This window comes from Pantherophis guttatus, chromosome 3 (assembly GCF_059756535.1).
Source record: "Pantherophis guttatus breed Tessera chromosome 3, ASM5975653v1, whole genome shotgun sequence".
Classification (NCBI taxonomy): Eukaryota; Metazoa; Chordata; class Lepidosauria; order Squamata; family Colubridae; genus Pantherophis; species Pantherophis guttatus.
In genome coordinates this window covers 29252090-29269710 of record NC_142065.1, presented here as the reverse complement: position 1 = coordinate 29269710, position 17621 = coordinate 29252090, and positions in this window count along the sequence as shown.

Genomic DNA, 17621 nt, shown 5'->3' with positions numbered 1-17621 from the left:
CAGTTTATAAATGCAAACAAAATACTTGAAAATCTAAGCAATATTTCTAAAGATAGAGAAGGAGTGGAACGGTTCAAAAACTGAACTGGGGGATGTGTGAATAAAAAGGGATTATAATTAAGTTGCTGAAAAATATAGACAGTGATAATTTGATTCTTTGTTTTGATATTCAAAACAATGTAGTACAATCAGGGTCAAAAATTTACTGTAACCCATCTTTACATTATAGACTTAGTTAATCTATTGGAAGCCATGTGGAATTAATTAACTGATTTCATCTTTATTTGCTTTAATTGAAACCAGATCAAACTTGGCAGTTTCACTTGAGTTGGCTTTGGAGCCACTGAGCTAATCCTTTTCCAAAAATCCAAGGATCCCAATGGGACTGTTCTGGAGCTAGGCACTCTGATCATTCCTGATTCCCTCATGGCTACTATAATTAGTTAGGTTATTGCATTTAAAAATAGGCCTTGCTTTCTTGCATTTTCTGAACCATCTAATTAGTCAATAGCAATAACCTATTTCAATAGCAGTCACATTTTTAAAATCTAGCTCAGTTTCTTACAACTAATTCTTCTAGAGCAGGGGTATCAAACTCACGTTGTCACAATGGCAACATGTGACGTATCTGGACTTTTTCCACCTTTGCTAAACTGGGTGTGGGCGTGGAGAGATTATAGATACCTCTACATTTAATCAGAGATGTGGATCTCACCAGGCTAGGTAAAAGCCCAAACATGAGAAAGCAATCATCATTGTGGTATTTCTTCAAACCAAGTTATATATCAAATTTGACTTGGCAGTGCCATTGTAGCATATTCATAAATTCTGCTCCACCACAATAAAAAAATCTAGGAATACTTCAGATTTGACATCAGCATTGACTGCTAACGGATAATAGTTATTGAAGAATTATCATATAGTGGTCTTAATAACTTATATCTCTAAATATTCATTTTCCTACAGGAGCAATGTCAAAGACCTTCTTCAAGGTTTCATAATAATGTTGTTCTCTCCAATTTTATCACCACAGGAATAGTCTTATGACCAAGTTAAGCAAAACCAGTGAGGGAGCATTTATATAGGTTTAAAACTGGTTTTTTGCTCCTGGTTCTGTCCGGTTCTTGAGAACCGGTAGTAAAAGTGGCGAGAGGCTTTGCCCACCCGCCCGGAAGTCATAAGGTACGATCTGCACATGTGCAGAAGCTTCTGTGCATGTGCAGAAGCTCACGTGCTCCCATTGCGAACCGGTAGTAAAGGTAAGTAGAACCCACTCTTGTTCCAATCCAATATTTTAACTTTATGCTGTTTGTCATGATATATTTATTAAATTTATATGCTACCTATCTTGCTATCCAGAGTGATTCTGGATGACTTACAATGCAATAAAAATATAAGAACAATTATAATTTAAAAATGACAATTAAATAAAGACTACTGCTGTTGCTAGTGAAGTGAGGACTAACTATAGAAGTGCCAATAGTATAGTTATGAATTTTTTTAGAACAACGATAAATCTGAAATCCTAAGAACAATAAGCTGAGAGACATTTGAGCTCTGCTATGTAAATAAACTTTGAGCTTTGTTATGGTCATTAGCTATAAGAGAGACCATTTCATCAAAGGGAATTATTTTGGTCAGCTGCACTTTTTATACCATCTCAAGCAGAGGGGTTATAAAAGAACATTTGGCAAGACCCAAGCTAATTCCTTCAGTTATTTCTTCCAACCCAACTCCCACCAGCATACAGCCCATCCACTATGCATAAGTGGTGAGTAGACCACAGGCACTTAAAAATTTCACAGCCACTTTTCACAGATTGTTTTATGGTTCATTAAAAACAGACTGAAATTGGAATGTGCATCATTCAACGTGGATCGAGCTGTTTCTTATTTTTGTGCTGCACATGCTGCATTTTGTAAGGTTTGCCAGTGACTCAAGCTCATTAGGGTCTCCCTCATAGTTTTGCCCCTAGAGCCAAAAGGCACATGCATAATCACATGTGGAATTCCAATTCCAGCACAGCAGAGTATGTTTCTTTGCAGCCTCCTGTCATGCTGAGTGCTTGCAGAAGATTTTTCAGTCTGCCTATGGCCCTTAGAAGACTTCTAAAACAGTGTCTTTCTGCTGTTCTGTTTTAAAAATCACCTCTCTGATTAACTCAAGACACTGTTGGAAGTGACCCAAAGCATTAAACAGTTTGAGGCAGCTTTAGAGGTTAACATACATTAAAACATTTTAAGTGTTTAAGGCTACCTGTAAACCATAAAAGAGTAATGGGTAAGAGAGAAAGACCATTTAACAGGCTATTAATGCATCTGTGAAAGTGACATTACTTGTTCAACAAGTGCACAATAAAGTTGTGAAAAAAGGTTTTTATTTTCTGTTTATTTGTGCCTAAAAATTTAACCCTGCAAGCTTGATCATTAGGGAATAAGATGACAATATTATAAATGTACGTCTGATATATTATATAGTTTTATAATTATGGAAGCTGTAATTCAGCTTGATTTGCAAGAAACAAATGTTGTGTTCATTCAGCACAGATTACTCAACTAATGTTTCAGAGGAAAGCACATCTCCATGCACCAATGACACATAATCCCAGGGCTCCAGCCAAAAGTGGAACAGCTATTATAAAGCTCAGCAATATACACTACCTTTACAGAGGTATAAGAACCAGTTCAATGGAGATAGCCAGGAGCAAAAAAGACACTTGTTTGGAGGCAGTTAGCTTCTTATAGTGAAGAACTCACCACAGGAAATCACATTACCAAGATGTGAATAGAGTAGAGTAGAGTAGAGTAGAGTAGAGTAGAGTAGAGTAGAGTAGAGTAGAGTAGAGTAGAGTAGAGTAGAACAGAACAGAACAGAACAGAACAGAACAGAACAGAACAGAACAGAATAGAATAGAATAGAATAGAATAGAATTTTTTATTGGCCAAGTGTGATTGGACACACAAGGAATTTGTCTTGGTGCATATGCTCTCAGTGTACATAAAAGAAAAGATACATTTGTCAAGAATCATAAGGTACAACACTTAATGATAGTCATAGGTTACAAATAAGCAATCAGGAAACAATATCAATATAAATTGTAAGGATACAAGCAACAAAATTACAGCCATACAGTCATAAATGGAAGGAGATGGGTGGTGGGAACGATGAGAAGATTAATAGTAGTGCAGATTTACTAAATAGTTTGACAATGTTGAGGGAATTATTTGTTTAGCAGAGTGATGGCATTCGGGAAAAAACTGTCCTTGTGTCTAGTTGTTCTGATGTGCAGTGCTCTATATTGTGCAGTGTTTTGAGGGTAGGAGTTAAAACAGTTTATGTCCAGGATGCGAGGGGTCTGTAAGTATTTTCACAGCCCTCTTTTTGACTCGTGCAGTATACAGGTCCTCAATGGAAGGCAGGTTGGTAGCAATTGTCTTTTCTGAAGTTCTAATTATCCTCTGAAGTCAGTATCTGTCTTGCTGGGTTGCAGAGCCAAACCAGACAGTTATAGAGGTGCAGATGACATACTCAATAATTCCTCTGTAGAACTGCATCAGCAGCTCCTTGGCAGTTTGAGCTTTCTGAGTTGGTGCAGAAAGAACATTCTTTGTTGTGCTTTTTTGATGACGTTTTTGTGCATGTATATAGTATATAGCATACTAGAAAGCATATTGGCTTTCTTCCCTATAACTATGTATCACTTACCACTTTTTGGGGGGCTTTTTGTCTCTGGCAAAGATATAGGTGAAAACTGGTGTGTTATTCATGGACCTTTTGAGAATTCTCAGCATTAGGCATAAGATTGCCATTGTCTCTCTGGAACAACATTTAAAAAGGAAGTATCTCTGAGCACAAAGTTAAGCTTTTGCTTCAGGCAAGTAAACAAAACTATGGCCACCTTGACAAAAGCAAGGACCATGTATGAAAGTTCTTATACGGCATCCCTGAAGCCAATAAACTGGAAAAACATTTATCTCAGCCTGAATTTCTTCTGAAGATGAATTCAAAATTATTATCTTTCCTGCATCTCATTTTGAGCCTACATAATCTTTGGGTGGTAGGTAAGTCCTGAAAAATCACTGTTTTGATTAATTCTGAACTGTATGGATCTACCATCAGTTTTCAATGAGGGCCAAATAGAATTGTTCAATAAACAATGGAATTACAAGTGACCCTGGTATAGGATACCTATCAATCACAATGTGATTGAAACTACAGATATAAATTCTGCACTGTACCAGAAAGGACATCTACTGAAAATAAACTGCCTCTCCCATATATGTTTTCAGTGGGAGAAAGAACAAAAAATCTCTTACAATCTCTTTGCTGTCATTGAACATTTTATTTATCATGATTTCTGTATCATTTCTATGTTGAGATGGTATCCCTGTCTTCCCTCCAGCCTGTTCTAATAGTTATACCCATCAGCCATATTTCCCTTTCTTCCTGTCATGTTGGATGATCCTTCTTTCCTAACTGGTTTACCTCCTAAATGTAACTTGACAATATGAATATTGGATGCTCTTCCATAATCTTCTCATGGGCTCAGGAGTCAGGCAACATGACCCACAGGATGTTTCCAGTGAAATAATTCTCGACTCTAAGATTCCTGTGACTAGATCTGTCAGTGTGGGCACTCAGAGGCTGCCCCTTAACAGTTGAAAGAGGGCAGTTGGCAGGAGCTAACTTTCCTGTGATGTGTTTTGAATAAGAAATAGGGTCACCCTATTGAAGGCAGAGCTGATGGGAGGGGATGGTTTATCTTTCTTCCTCCAATAGTCAATGGGAGAAAGTGAGAGCAGACTGCATGAGTAAGAGGAAGACAGTCTGTGGGGCACTTCGTTTGACAAAAAGAGCAGTGTGTCTTGATCTATAGGGATTTCTATGGCAGCAATACTAAAATCTGTTTGGGTAATGGAATCTGTTAAAAAGTTAATGTTGTGAACAGTGGACATTTTTATAAAAAAAATAAATAAAGAGTATAGACAGATGGCTGTGTTAAATTGCAACCCACCCATCCTTGTGCTGCCTTGATGCTCTATTGTAGGGGTCTCCGACCTTGGCAACCTTGGCAACTTTAAGACTTGTGGACTTCAACTCCCAGAGTTCGTCAGCCAGCCACAAGTCTTAAAGTTGTCAAGGTTGGAGACCCCTGCTCTATTCTGCTTCAGTAATGTCCTTATCCTTTAATGATGAACAAGTTAAGAGCATTGATTGGTAGATTCTCCTGACTTTGTTTCCTCCAATCAAACAGCACAGCTACTGGACATTCAGCCCACTGCAATACACTCTCCTTAATATGTGATGCAACAGAGTTCAGCACATGCAAATTGATACTTGAAATGGGATAAATGAACTCTAGTCTAGCTGACCGAATAAGAGGTCCCTGGAATGGTGGTGCTCTGTGCCTGTGACTAGTTAGTCACCCTTGTACATAAACCCATATCCTTTCAGAAGAACTCTAAACCCATGCATATGAGGAGTCTATCATGGTGACCATGCCTACAGCCACATTGTTAATATTAGTCACATCAGTAACGTCCCAAATATTGTAAAAACTGCATCTTCCCTCTTTGTGTTGGGAGGAGGTGAAAAACATAGCTTTAAAACTAGAACAACTAGACAAATTTAAGAATCCTCAGCTATAGGGTGAAGATGAGAAAAAGGCAACATCATGATGACATGACATATAAGTATGATGACTTACCTTATTGTTATCATTTGAAAATAAAAATATCATAAAAGCTGAAGAACAGCTCCATATCTCATTAGAGGTAAGAATTATCTGCCAAGATTATTTAGCAGAACAAAACATTTTCCATTAAATTGGAAGCTGTGGCTTCTTGTTGTCCATGGTAAAGTATTGATATAAAGTTCTAAATTGATGATAACTTCTACAGAGGTGAATTTAGGAGGAAAAATGTGGAAATCTACGAATGCCCAGCCCAAAGAGAAGCCTATGTAGTGGCAAATCTATTATTACTTAATAAGTCCACTATTTAGAAATATTTTATATACTATCTGCAACATGAGAGGACACAATGGCTCAGTGGTTAAAGATGCTGAGCTTGTCAGCTGAAAAGCCGACAGCTCAGGTCAATGCTCAAATGGCGCAATACTGGGGACCTCCTGTTACTTGCACCAGCTCCTGCCAACTAGCAATTCGAAAGTATGTGAAAGTGAATAGATAAAATGTATTACTTTGGTGGAAAGGTAACAGCATTCCCGGTTCCTTGGCATATCGTTGTGCATGCCACATGACATGGAAGTGTCTTTGGACAACGCCAGCTTTCTTGGCTAAGAAACAGAGATGTACCTAGAGTCTGACATAATTCAACAAGAAAAACCTTTACCTTTATTTTTACCTCGAACATATACATCACAGAATTTTGGAATTAAAAGTAGTTATTCCAAGACACCAAACTCATTTTCTCTCTCACATGTATTTTAATTATTTGGATTGAAAAAACATACTAAAATATTTTGTGACCTCTATAAAGAGGCAATACTCTTTAGCAATATTGGAATATTATCTGGATTATCTCTGATATGTTGTTTTTTTTCAATGAAAAAAGTGTAGACTATATCTCATTTTTTTTTGCATCTCTTCCACGTGTATTATCTACAAATTCCTTGTCGGAGCATTCTGTTTATAAGCTGCATGTTGAGGTAACGGAGAGTTATAGAGCTACTTCTGAACAATTATTGGATAAATATCCATCACCAATTGATTGATGTGTGACCCATAGGTACCACATATGTTACTTAATGACCAGTCACTTAATTATAGACTAGATGACATGTTTATAAGGGTGAACTTTAGAGTTCTATTAGAGAATGGACAGATGAACTATACCGGTGCCTCTGGGTAGGTTTCACCTAGCCTCTACTGCCCCTGTGGACCCATTACATGGTAATTAACATAATTTTTTAAGTAGAATGCAAAGAGTTAAATGACCACCCTTATTATTGCTTCATTTGTCACTGTGTTAAATGCTACTATGGTGGGAGCTGGAAGAGAAGATGTGGCAAGTGGCAGAAAGCAGCAAGCGAATATTGATGAGAGAATAAATGTGAGTAAAGAGAGAGGTTTATTCTCATTTTTCCCGAATTTTATCTTTCAGATTTAGTGCTCATTTTATTTGGAGCAATATTGTACTACAGTATTGCTTTTTTATAATATCAATGGAAGTTGTTATTCTTATTGTCATTCATTTCAAAGAGGGAAAAGACTCAGATGATGAATGCAGCAGAATGCAAGAGGCAGGAGAAAAAAAATCTCAAAAGAAAAACGTAAGCGGGACAGGAATGGGGAAGCTGTGGTCTTCCATATGGTTAGAGTGTATCTCCCAACACGTCCACATCTAGAGAGTCAAAGCTGCACCAACCCTGCAGTGGGATCTTTTCCAGAGAGGTATGTTTTCAACATAAGTCCTGAGTTAATTTCAGCACTAGAACTGAACTGACCGTTTTTTCTTTTTATGACCCTATAATCCGTTGCTTCGGGATGGGGTCAGGGTGCTGAGTGGATAGAGCTGAGTATTTACTCAGTGTTTACTTCCTGACACCTATGTGGAGTCCACAGCAGATACTTTCTTTTTGGGTCCTGATAGAGAAACATCTTTCGCCTAAGATTGAACTCTCTGAGTAGGAGGTGAGCATCTTCACCTCTAGGCTCTGCTCTTAGAACTGAATTGAAATATTCTTGAATAATTTGACCAGCCCAATTCCAGATAGTGAAAGAAGGATGTAATATTTTAGCAATAGGGAATGCTGCAGGGAAGAAATTTTGCTGTCACAGGGAAGAGATTAACTGGGGCAATTTCGGACACACATTACACTTTTCCAGACTGCCTGGTGTTTAGAAGTTTGCAGTTGATCATTTTTGGTCTATTTTCATCCAACATATATTGTGATCTCAAAGATCAAATTATTGGTATCTCTGTCAAGCAAGAAAAATATCTTTGAGAAAGAGGACCTTTGGGATGGGTGAAAATTACATTTGTTAGATACAGATTAACAGAGTTGGAAAGGACCTGGTAGGTCATCTAGTCCAAGCCCACCCACCCAAGCAGACACCATTTCTGACAGATGGCAGTCCAGTCTTTTCTTGAAAGCTTCCAGTGATGAAGATCCCACAACTTCTGAAGGCAAGCTGTTCCATTGGTTCATTGCTCTTACTGTCAGAAAATTTCTCCTTATTTCCAGGTGGAATCTCTCCTTGTTGAGTTTCCATCCATTACCATATTTTTTGGAGTATAAGACGCACTGGAGTGTAAGACACAGCTTAGTTTTTGGGGAGGAAAATAGGGGGAAAAAATCTGCCTACCAGGTATTCATCTGGCTAGCCTCCTTAGTCTGGTTAGTTTCAGCACATTAGTTTGCTGGTTTTTTATCCCCTGCTTGGGGATAAAAAACAGCTTCTAAGGCACAGCTGAGAGGAAGCAGCAATGAGAAAAGCAGGCAAAGCATGGGGAGATCGCTTCACTCGGCTAGCACCTAGTTAGGGCTGAAAAAAGCTTCTAAAGAACAGCTGAGAGTCGGAGCAAAGCATGGAGATCGCTTCACTCGCTAGTGCCTCGTTAAAGCACATGGAGAGTCGAGGGAGCAGGCACAGCTGGGAAGATCAGCTTCACTCGCTAGTGCCTCATTAGGGCTGAAAAAAAGCTTCAAAAAGCTACATTTGGAGTATAAGATGCACTCAAATTTTCAGCCTCTTTTAGGAGAAAAAAGGTGCATCTAATACTCCGAAAAATATGGAATTCCTTGTCTGGCCTTCAGGTCCTTTGGAAAATAGCTTGACCCCTTCCTTTCTGTGACAGCCCCTCAAATACTGGAACACTGCTATCGTGTCTCCCCTGGTCCTTCTCTTTACTAGGCTAGCCATGCCCAGTTCCTTGTCATTTTTTTAATCCATTAAGATTAGTAGATATTACAGCAAAACAATATGAATGTAAAAAATTAATAATGGGAATGTTGAAAGAAAGCCAGATTTGACAAATAAGCTCAACTAGACAGAAAGCCTTATATGGTTATCTTTTAAAAGTCCTGCAATTTCAGGATATATTTTTTTCCTGATCCCCCCTCCCCCCTTCACCTTTAGTAGCAGAAGGCATAACATACTCCTGTTCAGAATTGTTTAAAAAAGGAAGTAGAGGCAGGAGGGACAGATTTGTTCATCCATATGTAGAACTTGCTCTCCAAGGAGGCTCTCTTGGCACCTGAAATGATTGCTAGTTTAAAAAGCTTTCGATTCCCCTCATGTCTTTTTCCTTGTTGTGATGGCTTTCAGCAATGCTTGCACTGGCTTTATCTAGAACAAATGACTGAAAATTGGAACCTGAAAAGAAACATGCTGTTTCATCAGCCTTTCCCTACTTGGGAGCATTTATTTGAATAACCACATTGGCTGCATTTTAGGAAAGCCATTTTGTCTGGGACAAGTTAAATGTTAACCAAATGTTTTTAAGAATGACCCTCCCTGTAAGGAAATATGAAAATACACTTGTAAAGACTATAAAGAAGCGAATAATGACTGCATCTGAATCAGAGTTTTGTTCACCTTAGAGATCAAGGTGGGATAATTTACTTCATTTAATTTAATGGGCCAGAGGTTTTGGTCATGCTATATAACTTGCTTCAAAATTTGTGGTTTTTCAGTTTTTAATACACCAAAAATCCATCATGGAATAGTACCAAAACCACTGTTTTGTTTTCAAATAGACATATTTACCTTGTGATGTTTCATGATAATCATTATGCTTTTCTTCTGGATATTTAACGAACCTGCTTGAAATTTCAGTTTTTCCATGTAATTCAAAGGGAGAGAGGGAGGGAGAGGGGGAGGGAGAGGGAGAAGAAGGGGGAGAAAGAGAGAGAAGGAGGAAGGGAGGAAGAGAGAGAATGTTCTGTTCTTCTTTTCCATAATGTATTTGATCAGGATGGTTGTGCTCTAACACATTTGTTTTATTCTAGAATAGAGTTTGGTGTAAATGTTTTGGTCTTCAAAGAGGACATTCAACTTATGCTTTGGATGTTATCTCCACTGACTGGACTCTAAAAAACAGAAAGGTTGGGAGGTCAAAAAAAAAGGGGAGAGGGGAGAAAACTGAAAGGGGAAAAATAAATTCTTAAATTACTTGGTTTCTAGTGAAAAAAAAATTAAAACATCAGCACAATAAATAGATTTTAATTCCCTGCTTGCAAAAAATGTTCCATATTATAGCACTCTTGTGAGAACAATTCCCATAAGGTATAAAGCTGCAGAATCAGTGAGGAAAGCAATAGGCAGGGGATTTATGTATCAGTGTAGAACATATTATTTGCAAGAAGAGGATCCAGAAGGTCAAATAAAATACACTTGCCTCAAATCCTTGGGAAATATTGTCAGAGCTATTGTAGCAGTCTAACTAGACATACTGCCCTGATGTTAAAAGGTTTTCTATGTTCTTCTAAGAGTTAAGCTGGTAACAGGAACTCTATGTTTTGCTCTTCATCTGTATCTGGAGATACTTAACAATTATCATCTAGTTCAACATCCCATTGAAAAGCAGAGCCATTCCCACATAAGGAACAGTACTATCAGAGCAAGATTGTTGGGCAGGAGGAACAAACTTGCTTGAAGTCACACATGCCACCTAAAGAAAATAACAAATATATTTACCTGATTTTTGAGGTTGATCTGGCATAGGATATAATAGCTTGTCTTAACATTTGAATATTAAGGGTATTGTGTTATTTTTATAAATGTTTTTAAAAGTATCCTCCATCCCCCCCCAATAAACCTTAAGCTGTTTACAAAAGTAATCACACAGAATACAGGAAATGCAGTTTTCAAGATCTAATTTATATGTTGAGTTTCATACCTTAAAGCAACAACATGATTAAACTAGGCAATATAAAGTCTCTGTGTCAGAAGTATGACTCACATCAAAAGTGTTACAAAATGAAAGGATCTTAGCAAGTTGTCTGAAGCTTAAATGTGAAGTGAATTTCCATATAAAGGAAGTTTGGAGCTGCACAAGAAAAGGCTCTGTCCATTTCACCAATAATTGTGCTTTTGATGGAGAAAATAAAGTTTATAGACAACATGATTTAGATAAGATATCTTAAAATTTGTTGTTAGTCGTGAAGTCATGTCTGACCCATCGCAACCCCATAGACAGCGTTCCTCCAGGCCTTCCTGTCCTCTACCAACCTCTGGAGTTCATTTAAGCTCATGCCTACTGCTTCAGTGATTCAATCCAGCCACCTAATTCTCTGCCATCCCCTTCTTCTTTTGCCCTCAATCTTTCCCAGCATTAGGCTCTTCTCCAGTGAGTCCTTCCTTCTTATTGTCTTAAAATAGCCTAGTTCTAAGCTATTTAGGACTTATAGAAGTTATAAATCATACCTCCAATCATACACTATATAAGAAAGTGTTGATATTTGAAAATAAGATAAAGATGAACTGGAAGTCAGTGGGGATTAAAACAATAAAACAAAATAATTGCTAGTGATAGTGCCAGATTGTGTATAGCGGTCAGGCATCCATTTTACTTTTCATATAACAATATGAGATCATAGGAAGCTTTCTTTGATTTTTCAATTGGTGTATTGATATTATCAGTACTGCTTCCAGAGATTTTCCATGACTTCAGGTAAGAATATTGGAGATGCTGGAGAATTTACCCATGCCAAACAAGTACAGCACTGAGGAGTGGCCTCTACTTCCTTCCATGCATTTGCACAGAATTTGCATTCTTGGCTGGTCAGTATAGATGTTTGACAGACAAGATATTGCATATTTAAATATGTAATAACTGGGAAAACTTTGGTTATTTCTCACCACAAGGTTTTTAAAAACAACTAGACAAAGCTGAGTCCCCCTGTAGATTTGGTTCTATAAACCTATGCATTATGTAGAGGCCATTTCCTACACCTTGCCTGGCATATGATCTATTTATTAGATATGATGGAAGGCACATAGAATGAAGTCATTTCCCAACTGTAGAACTTCAATTTTATGGGAGTTTGTTCTTGACCACTTTCCAGAGACAAATGTCTGGTACATTGTTTCCCAACCTTGGCAAGTTTAAGATGTGTGGACTTCAAATCCCAAAATTCCCCAGCAGCAGGAGTCAGTCCCCAACCATCAAGAATTTTGACAGTTGAAGTCTACACATCTTAAATTTGCCAAAGTTGAAAAACACTGGTCTAGCATTAGAGGGAAGCTGGTTTTTCAGAGAAGTCTTTGCCAATAAAGACAAAATCTTTTCTTGCAGATGTTCTTGACTACAGAATGTCTTATGAACTTCTGTTGCCTTTCCATGTGTTCTCTTTCTTTTTATTGTCCTTACTTTCCCTGTTTGTAGACTGGTTCCAATCCTATGAACCCAGTATTTATGGGGAATTTCTAGGAAGAAAGCAGTAATTGCAATCAGTGCTATCCTGGCTAAAAGTATATTAAATAACATGCTTGTTATTCAAACTGTCATGTGGGTTCTGTATCCATAGTATATGTATATGTTATGATACAGAACTAAATTATATGGTCATGTCAGCATGTGGGTTGTGGTCACACGGCTGCTGCAAGTACTCTGTATATTCTTCAGAGACATCCATCTTCTGTCACATATGTTTATTCATAATACCCTGGCACAAGATTGATACATAATATTTTCAGTTTTTTCAGGGCTCCTGCCAGACAACAGCACCATACTCAAAACTGCAGGATGTTTCATCCTATACTCTTAATATACTCATGTATATTTTGCTGAGCATATATACCTTAGCATTTTTCTTCCCATATTCCAAAACTCTTGCAAGTTTTGGAATATGAGCCTTGATAGTACAGTGGTCTATGCACCCTGTTATTAACACAGCTGCCTGCAATTTACTGCTGGTTCGAATCTCTCCAAGGCTCAAGGTTGACTCAGCCTTCCATCCTTTCTAAGGTAGGTGAAACGAGGACCCAGTTTGTGGGGGCAATAAGCTGACTTTGTATAAATATACAAAAGTATGAAGGCTATTGCTTAACGCATTGTAAGCCGCCCTGAGTCTCCGGAGAAGGGCGGCATATAAATCAAATTAAAAAAAAAAAAAGTAAAGCTTTAATTCTTTTCTTGATCTGGTTTTTGACTTGCTTAATGATCACTTCATTTTCTTGTGTGGACTACTGAGGATTAGTCCACAAACCCAACATTTATAATAAAGAGTGGATAGGGAACTTTCTATTCAAATTATCTCAATTGTATTAAAGGCTGATAGGCATTAGAGAACCATTATCATTTATTATGACATTCAATGCAGTGTTCCGAGAGAACAATTTCAGTTACAGAAAAGACCTGCCCATTTTGAATGGTAGTGCAGGAAATTAGTTTACTTATTTTGCCTTTCCCTTATTCATTTTGAGAGCATTATATCATGGAGAATCCCTCTGCTCTTTGTCCCTGCCTTAAGTGTCTAAAATAAGCACTCAATTGCTCCTACATTCAAAGACAATCATTTCCAAGGGCTGGCTCATAAATCCAGGTGACCTCTAGATGGCAGTAAAACAAGAAAAAGAAACTTTTAACTCTGCCGCTGTTTAGTGCTCATCCACATTTTTACAGGCATGATACGATGGCTGTTGATTGGTAGTGCTGTTCTTTATTTAATGTTTTTTAATGTTTTTTAAAGCTGGCCCCTTATTTTAATTTAGCAACACCTCGTTAGAAAGATAATGTAGAGAGACATGAGAATCGTAATAAGTGAGTAGTAGGCGGAGTCAGTTTCTCCTATGGTTAGAAACACCATAGCAGGAACAGAAGCGGGAGTTTCTGTGGAGTGAAATATTCTAATAGGAAAAACAAAGAAAGGATTATAATAAATGCTTATATTGTCGTCATTGTAAATAATCTATTTTTTATCTTTTAATTAAAAGAGTCATTTTATAAAGAGCAAAGGGAATAGCTGTGTCTAGCTTTGGAAAGTGACACAGAGTAATCAAAAGGTCTAATTGATGCTCTACTTGATTCCTTAACAGAGACATGGATTTTTCAGTTATATTGCTGTGCTGTTACACAGATACCTCTGAGGAAGCCAATTGCAATATTCAGCTAATGCCTGTGAAAGGGGGCAGCAGTGATTCAGTTAAAGCAGCAGCAATGGGGGAGTCAGTCTTCAGTTTCACAGCTGGCAGGGCAAAGGAATGGTGGTGCCGAGAAACCTGTAACATAAAGACTGAAACGCGTGCAGCTCCATCAGGAAATTCCATAGCTAGATTGAAGGCTGGTACCCAGGAATGTCGGAGTTGAGAAATTAATTTCAGATGGGCCTGAAATTTTCCTGCTGAATAAATAGCCTCCCTATCCCAGTATAAGCATGTAATTTAAAACACTGTGGGGTTTTCAAGAATTAAAAGTAAATTGATTTCTTTTTTAAGGTAACTTGAAGCAGTTTTAAAAGTAAGGACTAAGTGTCAATAGACGAATCCAAGCAGTTATCAGGTTTAAGAGTGTCAAAGAATGGTTGCTGGAATTGGGTAATGAAAAGAAGGACTAGAGTGTTCCAATATCTCAGGGGCTGCCATAAAGAAAAGGGAGCCAAGCTATTCTCCAAAGCACGTGAAGGCAGGACAAGAAGCAATGGATGGAAACTAATCAAGGAGAGAAGCAGCCTAGAACTAATAAGTTGTTTCCCGACAGTTAGAACAATTAATCAGTGGAATTATTTGCCTCCAGAAGTTGTGAATGCTTCAGCACTGGAAGTTTTTCCAGAAGAGATTGGACAACCATTTTTCTGAAATGGTATAGGGTGTCCTGTCTGAGTATAGGGTTGGGTTGGAAAACCTCCAAAGTCCCTTCCAACTCTTGTTATTCTTGTTAATGAAATACATAAAAGGAGAAATATTTTTTTCTGATTCACATTTTGGACATATTGGAGTTGCTCCTTCATATGAGACCCTTTTAACATATTAATGCTGTCTAATATAAATCAGAGCTTAACCTCGGTTCTGAAGGCTAACTTCTTTTGGCCCTACCTTCAATCAAGGTAGGAGCTGCATCCCTCTATGATCTGTTGCTCCACTCTGATTGTTGCCTTTCCAAAAGTGTAATAGAGATCCTGACCCTCTAAAGGTTGGGCATGTGTTCACCAGAATTAAAAGTGATGAAAAAGTTAATATATATAAAGAAGGGAGAGCTCATGTGAGGCTGCCAAAGATGTAAGCAGCAGGGCCTTAGATCTATGATAATCTCCAGTGGAGATTTTCTCTCAAGTAACATGACATAGACACTAATCTGGATAGTCTAGATTGGGATTCAAGCCAGAAGTTGCCAGCAGAAATTGTAGCACACAGTTGAACGCATGGCTGTGATAATTAACACAGAAAACTGAAGGAGAGATGGAATGTTGAAGGAAAGAGTGTTTCTTACACTTTAGGCAACCAGATTTCTTTTCTTCATATGCATCCAAAATCTTTTTCCATATTAAATTTTCAGATAAAATTGTTTTGCAGTCCACAGGGACTGGCTATTTGTTGCAGGAAATCAACTATTTCTTGCAGGAAATCAACAAGATGTGGATAGGTATTCTGATGGCTGCCAATTTATTTGCATCAATGGGATGAATGCACCTTGAAATGGCATTCTAGTAGCATTTATCCTTCCCTAGAAAAATTCTGGAAGATGGAGATTACATTTACTTTTCAAATGCTATTTAGAAATATAAAGAGCAGGGTCTCTTTATATCTCTAAAACCTCTTTGTAAAGAAATTATGTCTTCCTTGGCACTTGCTGCATTGATTATGTGACCATTATATTTTGAATTTTAGGTGCAGACCCAGTCTGGTTTACATCAGAATTGCAGCATCCAGAGAGTGGAAGCTAAGTGTTTGTTTCATAAACAGGATTGTCTATATTGTAATTAACCTAAGTTGAGAGGAACACTCCACCAGCACCAATGTCAGCGTTTCTGCCCTTCCCCCAACACTCCGAAGAGTAATTATTACAGAATAGGAAGGATGGTGGTATTGGAATTTTTGCTGTTCTCCATTTGAATGATGTCAGTGGGATGATGGATATCAGAGCCATTCTGCTTCATCCATAGAAAGCAGGATGCAGCGTATCCCTGGTACACTGTAGAAGAGAACTGAGAATGAAAGAGAAAATATGACTAGAAAACACTGCTCGTATTTTAAAATGGGGTTAATTTTGAAGGTTAGGAGCACGTAAAGGGGGAAAAAATGGGTATTAGAGAAAGCAGAATGTAAAGATTTAACCTTTGCTGTAAACTGCCTCACCTCTTTTCATTCTGAACTTTTATCAATTTGTTGAAATGAGCTTCCAATCTGTCCCATATTGATCACCAGCATCTTGTCGATATCGGCTGTTGTAAAGGTGAGCTAAATCTGCAATTCAGGTTAATGGAATTTATGCCTCACTCAAGCACAAGAATGGGGCAGAAAGCCATGTATATATGTGCTTATGTGGCAGTGAATCTGCTTGCTTCTTACACAGAAATATCCTGTGATGGAAATTATATAACACACACACACACACACACACACACACACACACACACACACAAAAAAAAACAGGACCAGCTCATGCCATTTCAGAACAAGAAGATTAAATATAATAAAGATATGAAAAGGATTTATGTAGCAAAAATCAAAGCAAAAAAAAGAAAACATTTTCTATGTCATTGTATTACTCTGAAATAAAGATAAAAATATACTGAAAAATACAACAAATTCTAAAGAAATATTAAAATAAAACAGTCTAAGAAAAAAAATGGATGAATCTGGTAATTGATGAACAGTGTGATACAATGCCACTAAGCTCCATCATGGAAATTGAGGTAATTGTTTTTCTACTATTTCTTGATTTCTTCCCCTACTCCCTGTACTATGGAGAATGGGAGTACCAATTGTTGGAATATTAAATATTAAAACTACCAATTTACTTGAGATTAAAAAATGATAGCAACCAATTTAGTTGTCTGCTATACACAATTTTGCCAATGCTTATAAGGACTATATGCTTAAATCCTAAATCATTAGATTAAAAACTGAACATAGAAGATTTGGTAAGAAGCAGTGCTTGACATCAAGAAATGTCTTAACAGCAACCATGTTTTAATACTTTGAATTATAGCCAATCATACATATTTATCCCATGGTTTTAATACTGTAACCCAGGGTTATTTCAAAAAGAGATGACCAGCAAATAAATGTAATGAATAAAATAAACATAAGACTAGAATTGGTAAGAAATAGCCTTTTGGAAGGTATCATTTACAGCGAATTTTGTATTGTGCTTCCTTCATATTAGTGTTGACTGATAATGTGAAACAGATTCAGATATGTTGCTAAACATTTTATTCCAGTCTCCTACTTGTGCATTACACTTAGAAGAAAAAAGACTGCGATAACAGTGCTTTCTGTAGAGAACTGAACAGAAGGGAAGAGGTATTTAGAAACCCTCTTCTTGTCAAGTTGGATGACATTTTTTCAATAGCTAGATTACTTACATGGGACTTCTTAAATCCAGAATCTGCAGCTAAGACAATTACTACAGTTTTTCTATCGGGATGTGTGTAAGGCTCTGTGCGTAGATGCATCATTCAGTCAATAATTTTATCAGCAGAAAAGAATGATT